Below are 7,355 nucleotides of genomic sequence, written 5' to 3'. Positions count from 1 at the left end.
TGCTCTTTCTCAGCAGAGGAAGAGAATTCTAGCCGTGGGCTAAAAGGTGTAGTCATCAGGGTTTCCCTTCCACACTCCTCCCTCTCGCTCGCCCTTTCTAGTACCCTCCTCAAAACAGGCAAGGAACTGCTCTTACATTTTGAACAACTCTTTTTCTTTTTCTTTTTTTTTCCTTTTGTGATGTAGTCTCACTCTGTTGCCCAGGCTGGAGTGCAGTGGCGCGATCTCGGCTCACTGCTGCAGCCTCTGCCTCCCAGATTCAAGCAATTCTCCAGCCTCGGCCTCCTGAGTAGCTGGGATTACAGGCGTGCACCACCATGCCTGGCTAATTTATGTATTTTTAGTAGAGATGGGGTTTCACCATGTTGGCCAGGCTGGTCTCGAACTCCTGACCTCATGATCCGCCTGCCTTGGTTTTCCAAAGTGCTGAGATTACAGGCGTGAGCCACTGCGTCCGGCCAAACAATTCTTTTAGTGACTTTAATAGCATGACCAGCAATTGCACGTTTAGTCTTTAATCTCTAATGTGAAGCCAAAGACTTTGTATAATTAGTAGACATTTCAATTTTAGGAATTAAAAATTGTGCACATCCTTCCACAGCACCTCATTGCTGTCCCTCTATGCATTTGGTCTTTACCTATCATGTACTGAGCTATGATGTGTCAAGCGTTGTGTGGTTGCTGGGGAGACACTGGTTATCATGGAGTTTGTGGTCTAGTTGTGGATTGCCCTCAGGATGGGGCATAAACTCTAGCATGGCTTGCCAAGCCCTTCATGGTGTAGCTCTGGCTACCTAGAGCCCCATCCTTCACTGCTCCTCGCCTTTAAATGGACTGTGACCTTCACCTCAACCCCTCCCCCCACCATCCAATGGCTAATTCACATTCATTTTTCAGGTCTGGTTTACCTGCGGCTTCCTGGAAGTCTTCCTGACCTGCCATTGGTGGGAGGTTTCCCACTTCTGTGCTCCCTTACTGCTCATTCACTCCTATACTGACCCTTATTCCTGTGTTTTCTATTCCATGTTTGCCTGATGGGTTGCCACGATAGACTAAATTTTTTTAAAGTCAGGGACTATGACTGTTTTGTTTATATTTGTATCCCCAAGGCACAATAATCTGGCATCTCACTAAATATTTGTTGGAAGAATTGCTGAATGAATTGGCCAGCATCTTAATTTGTGCAAAAGGTTAATACCCTGCAGATGTGATACTGTGCTGAGGCAGTCCTAGCACCCTGCCTGTTTCTGTCTGTAGCTAAACCTCTTCCTTCTGTCCATCTGACCTCCCTAGAAAGGCCCCATTTTTTCCCCTAACCCCTCTAGGCTTCCGGTCTCTATCCTAGCCCACTTGCCAACCTGGCCCGTGCTTTGAGCGTTTCATCTTCTGGCTCTCCTCCCAGACCTGCTGTCTGCGCCATCCTGAATGCCAAAGTGGTCTTCACAGATCCTGCTCACACCTCACTTCCGCCCTGCCTCGCCTTCCTGGCAGCAATGTGTTGACGCTGTTGATGCAAGTGAGAACTTGGCCTCCTGAACTCTGATGCCTCTGCTGTAATAAAGGGTGAGAAAGGACACCCAGGAATACTGGGCATCTCTGGGTGTCATCACACAAAGTCATCACGATCATTTCCAGCACAGATGGTGAAGGTAATTGAGCAATGATTACACTAAAGAAAAACCTTCAGGCCTGCCAATTCCGACATCACTACCCGCGACAGTGAGTGAGTCACTTAGAAGGTGAGCAAATGTGTGCCACAGATGTGACTGTACTCCAGGTGCATGGGGTGGGACCTAAGGGAAATGTCTTGCCTCTTCCACTCTCAAAAGGCCTGTCTTCAACATTTGCTCCTCAAGAGGAATCTATGCTGGGTGTCTGAGCTGAGCTGATAAGAGTCTTCTTTTTTTTTTGAGATGGAGTCTTGCTCTGTCACCCAGGCTGGAGTGTAATGGCATGATCTTGGCTCCCTACAACCTGCCCCTCCCGGGTTCAAGCGATTCTCGTGCCTCAGCCTCCCAAGTAGCTGGGATTACAGGCTTGCGCCACCCCACCCAGCTAATTTTTGTGTTTGTAGTAGAGATGGAGTTTTACCATGTTGGCCAGGCTGGTCTTGAACTCCTGGACTCAGGTGATCTGCCCGCCCCAGTCTCCCAAAGTGTTGGGATTACAGGTGTGAGCCACTGCGCCCAGCCATCTTTTGTCCTTTATATTCTCACACCCCTACCATCTTCACACTGGAGCCAGAGGGATCTTAGAAAGGTCATTCTCACAGTCCTGGCTGGGCACAGAGGCTCATGCCTATAATCCCAGCACTTTGGGAGGCCGAGGCGGGTGGATCACGAGGTCAGGAGTTCAAGACCAGCTAGCCAAGATGGTGAAACCCCGTCTCTACTAAAAACACAAAAATTAGCTGGGCGTGGTGGCGGGTGCCTGTGATCCCAGTTACTTGGGAGGCTGAGGCAGATAATTGCTTGAACCTGAGAGGCGGAGGTGGCAGTGAGCCAAGATCGCGCCACTGCACTCCAGCCTGAGCGACAGAGTGAGACTCCATCTCATAAAAACAAACAGCACATCATTCTCATAGTCCTTCATGAGGCCTGCGAGGCCCCACATGGCCTGGTCCTGACCCACTCCAGCCCAGCTCGCTCTGCTCCCCTTGGTACTGTACTCACCCTGGTTTCCTCTCTTGTTCTTGGACTCCTCAAGCTTGCCCTTGCTCAAGCCTTTGCCCATCCAGTCACCTCCACTTTGAACATTCTCCCCTGCAATCCCCCAGCCCAGCCTTAAATGTCCCCTTCCTATGGATCTCCACCCAAAGGTCACTCTCAGACAAGATGTTCCTGCCCAATCCCCAGACTGGCTCACGTTCCCCTTCCAATGTCATCATATGCCCTGTGCTTTTTTTTTTTTTTTTAAACAAAGGGCTTACTGGAATTGTAATTAATTTATTGTATAATTCCTCCTGGCCAGATCACAAGCTCTAGGGTGCTGTCTCCGGTTTGCCTTCTGTGGTGGAGCTCAGCTCTGTGGACATGTGGGACATGTGGTGGCTTCTGCCATTGCTGCCTTCCTGGAGCTCAGGCCCTTGCAGAGGCAGTCTGAGGCATGGCAAGCCACAAGCACACAGCCCCGTCCACCAGCCCCACTACCAGTGCCTGTACCCTGCACAGTACCATGTTTCCAAAAAAATGTGCTTCCTTTTAGGAAAACCTTGGGTAAAAAATCTTTGTCGCCCAGGCTGGAGTGCAGCGGCGCAATCTCGGCTCACTGCAAGCTCTGCCTCCCAGGGTCACGCCGTTCTCCTGCCTCAGCCTCCCAAGTAGCTGGGACTACAGGCGCCCGCCACCATGCCCGGCTAATTTTTTTGTATTTTTAGTAGAGACGGGGTTTCACCGTGTTAGCCAGGATGGTCTCGATCTCCTGACCTTGTGATCCTCCCACCTCAGCCTCCCAAAGTGCTGGAATTATAGGCGTGAGCCACCGCACCTGGCCTAAAAGATGGTTTTAAAGGGCAGCTTTATAGTGCTTTTGAACTTGAATCTAGGTAATCTGTCTACACCCTGCTTTCCAGGGGCTTCATCAAAACAACAAAACAACGAGCAAGCAGAGAGGGATGTGCAGAAGAGCCGAGAACTCTGCCAGTGTGGCTGCACACCCAGTGAGGTCGGACTCGGTCATCCACGCACGCTCGCTTTCTCCGTGCCTGGCCCTGCGCTGTAGGGTCAGAAGCTGAGGAGAATGCCCCCTGCCCCCCAACCTGCAGAAGAACAGTCCGAAGAGTGACAGCTCCAGTTCCGTGTTCCCAGTCACAATGTGTCCATCGGGAGACTTTGCTAAAGAAGTTGGGAGAGGAAAGGCGTTTGTCCTTCTTGTCCTTTTCTCCCTCCTTCGCACAGAGTGGCTTCATCGCCTCGCGCTTTGGTGTTGCATCGGCCCAGCTTCTGAGCTAACCACCACCCCTGCCCCCCTGGGAACTGCCCCCTTCTTCACAGGGGCGAGTACCTAGCAATCATGTTTGCACTCAACGACCTTAACTGATGGGGGAGTCGGGGGGTGTACCTGACCCAAGCTGTACCTGGCCAATCAGATTCTCTCCCAGAGGTTCAGAATGATTCTTCTCATGGGTCTGACCCTAACAAGCTCAAAAGCGGGGGGTGGCTGTGTTCTGCCAAGGTGACTGAGGAATAGACAGGGCAGGTCTGCAGAGAAGCAAAATGAAGGAGATGCCCCAAAGGGCCAGAGGGACAGTTCTCTGCTTTGCTACTTTCTTTTTTCTTTTCTTTTTTTTTTTTGAGACAGAGTTTCACTCCTGTTGCCCAGGCTGGAGTGCAATGGCGTGATCTCGGCTCACCACAGCCTCAGCCTCCCGAGATCAAGCGATTCTCCCGTCTCAGCCTCCCGAGTAGCACGCACCACCACGCCTGGCTAATTTTGTATTTTTAGTAGAGACAGGGTTTCTCCACGTTGGTCAGGCTGGTCTTGAACTCCTGACCTCAGGTGATCTGCCTGCCTTGGCCTCCCAAAGTGCTGGGATTACAGGTATGAGCCACTACCCCTACCTGCTTTACTACTTCCGATTCCAGGCCCTTCCTGGTCTCTAGGGCCTGAGGCCTCCATGAGAACCCTGGAGTGTGGTCGGCAGAAGAAGGTCCTCTTCCCAAAGGTGCCCACATCCTAATCCCCAGAACCTATGAATACATTAGGTTACATGGCAAAGGGGAATTGAGGTTGCTAATCAGCTGACTAAAATAGGGAGATTATCCTGCGTTATCCAAGTGGGCCCAATGTCATCGCTGAGATCTTTAAAAATGGAAGGTCGAGGCAGAGAGAATCAGAGTCGGAAAGATGATATGGCACTAACTTAAAGATGGAGGAAGGAGCTATGAGCCAAGAAATTTGGGTAGAAAGGGCAAGGAAACATTCTCTCCTATAGTGTGTCCAGGAAAGAGCACAGCCCTGTAGAAACCTTGATTTGAGCCCAGTGAGACCCGTCTGAGAGTCGGAATGAGAGAGCTGTAGATGAAAACGTTGTGTTACTCTAAGCCACTGTGCGTGTGGTCATTTCTTACAGCAGCAACAGGAAACCAACACACCAGGTAACCCAGTCCTTGCAACTCAAGAATCCTAATGTGGGCCACTTGAATCCTTTTTACCTTGGCTTTAGAATAGCACTGTGTCTCAGAAGGCTCTTTATAAATGACATACTTTTACTCATCGGCTTAATGGTAAACCTTGATTTAGCATTGTTGTAGGCAATATCAAAGATCAGAGGCCACACCAGCTTTTAGGCAGCTCCCATCTACTAGAGGTTCAGGACATCCACAGAAGTGGAACTGTTTTTTTGTTTGGTTTTGTTTTGTTTTTGAGATGGAGTTTTGCTCTTGTTGCCCAGGCTGGAGTGCAATGGTGCGGTCTCAGCTCACTGCAACCTCTGTCTCCCAGGTTCAAGCAATTCTCCTACCTCAGACTCCCAAGTAGCTGGGATTACAGGCGCCCACCACCACGCCGGGCTAATTTTTGTATTTTTAGTAGAGATGGGGTTTCACCATGTTGGCCAGGCTGGTCTCGAACTCCTGACCTCAGGTGATCCGCCTGCCTCCGCCTCCCAAAAATGCTAGGATTATAGGCGTGAGCCACCACGCCCGGCCAGAAGTGGAACTTAAGAGGGGGTAGGAGGGAGGGAGGCCTGGATAGTGCAGCATGCAGACAAGGGCTAGGGCTCTCAAAGAAGCTTCAGGAAGGAGGTAACATCTGAGTTAGATCTCAGGAGAGGGGAAGGTTTGCAGCAGGCTCGGTGGAGAATGAGAGGTACCGTGTCAGTCCTCAGCTGAGGGATAAGGAGAGCAAAGGCAGAGAGGAAGTGGAGGTTGGTGGGCCAGGTGAGTGGCAGGAAGGGAGGTGGCAGGGAATGGGGCTGGCAGGTGAGCCAGCGCTGAATCACGAGGCCCCGTTGATGCCCTGGTGAGCAGCTTGGCTGTAGTCAGGCGGAAAACTTGTGAACGGGAATGGCTAGTATTGGGCTGTGCTTTAAATGGCAAATCTGATTTTACTTTCTAAATGTTAAACTACCTTTAAGCTTCAAGCAATATGTGTTTTCTGGGAAAGCCCCAGGTATAAGTGCTCACCTGGAGGGTGGAGGTGAACTCAAGAAGAGGCACCTTGGGGATCCATACTGGTGGAAAGGGCATCACGCTCGGTAGCTCCCTTTCCATGTTGAACAGAGCCAAGCTCTTCCCCAAGGCTCTGCCCTCTGGCTGGCATGCCTTGCCCGCCTTTTGTGTGGCTGGCTCCTTCTCCCTTCCAGGTCTCAGCACTGATGCCTCCCCTCATACAGACCTTCCCTGCCCCTGTCGCTGCTCCATATCATTCTCTGTCAGTCCAACAAACCACAGATCAGGGCAGTGCAAATGCCAGAGGCAGGGAGGCTCCGGACACCTTCATGTGAGCTGAGTGCCAGCACTAGTCTCTTTCCCCTGGCACGTTGTAGGCCACAACTGTGATGAAATACACGAATGCAGGTCCCTTTGAAGTGGAACCCAAGGCTGGCCTCCCCAAGCCCAGACCTCCACGACTCTATACCCCTTTTTTAATTGCAAATCCAGGATTTGGAATAGGATATTCAGCAGGGAAACCACTGCATGAGTCCCGTCCAGATTAGGAAGGATAATCTGTTTTACTCCATCTACAAAGTCAGGTGTTAGTATCATCCAGAAACACCCTCGCAGAAATATCTAGAAGAATGTTTGTCCAAATATCTGGACACTCCATAACCAAGTCGAAACATGAAATTAACCATCGTAGGTCTACCTGGCATCTGTGCACAGCTCCTTAAACTCTTAATCCAATTGACTGGTGTTCTTATAAGAAGAGGAAATTGGAGACACAGGAAGACCCCTGGGGCACAGGCACACAGAGTGATGGCCACGTAAAGGGGCAGCAAAAGAAAGGAGAAAGGCTGTGAGCCAAGGAGAGCGACCACAGAGGAATCTAGCTCTGTGGACACCTTGGTCTTGGACTTCCAGCCTCCAGAACTGTGAGAGAATACATTTCTGTTGTTGAAGCTGCCCATTGTGTGGTGTTTATGTCCCAGCAGCCCTAGGAACCCACTGCCCTTCCAAACACAAACAGGGAAAGCTCTGTTGGAATTTTCTTACTCCTCAGAGGATTTTCTTACTCTTCCCTTTTCTCTGGGCTGCTTTGCGTGCTTTGTCGGTGGCATCTTCCTTACCTCCAGGGTTTGCATTTCTTATTCCTCCACTTTCCTGAAAAACAAGGGAAAGTCCTGCTTATATTTTTCCAGGGAGACTGGTAAGATAGGGCTCAACGAGCTTGGCGATTCTTCACTTACCACCATG

The sequence above is a fragment of the Macaca mulatta genome, chromosome 8 (genome assembly GCF_049350105.2).
Source record: "Macaca mulatta isolate MMU2019108-1 chromosome 8, T2T-MMU8v2.0, whole genome shotgun sequence".
NCBI lineage: Eukaryota > Metazoa > Chordata > Mammalia > Primates > Cercopithecidae > Macaca > Macaca mulatta.
This window is presented reverse-complemented; position numbering follows the sequence as displayed.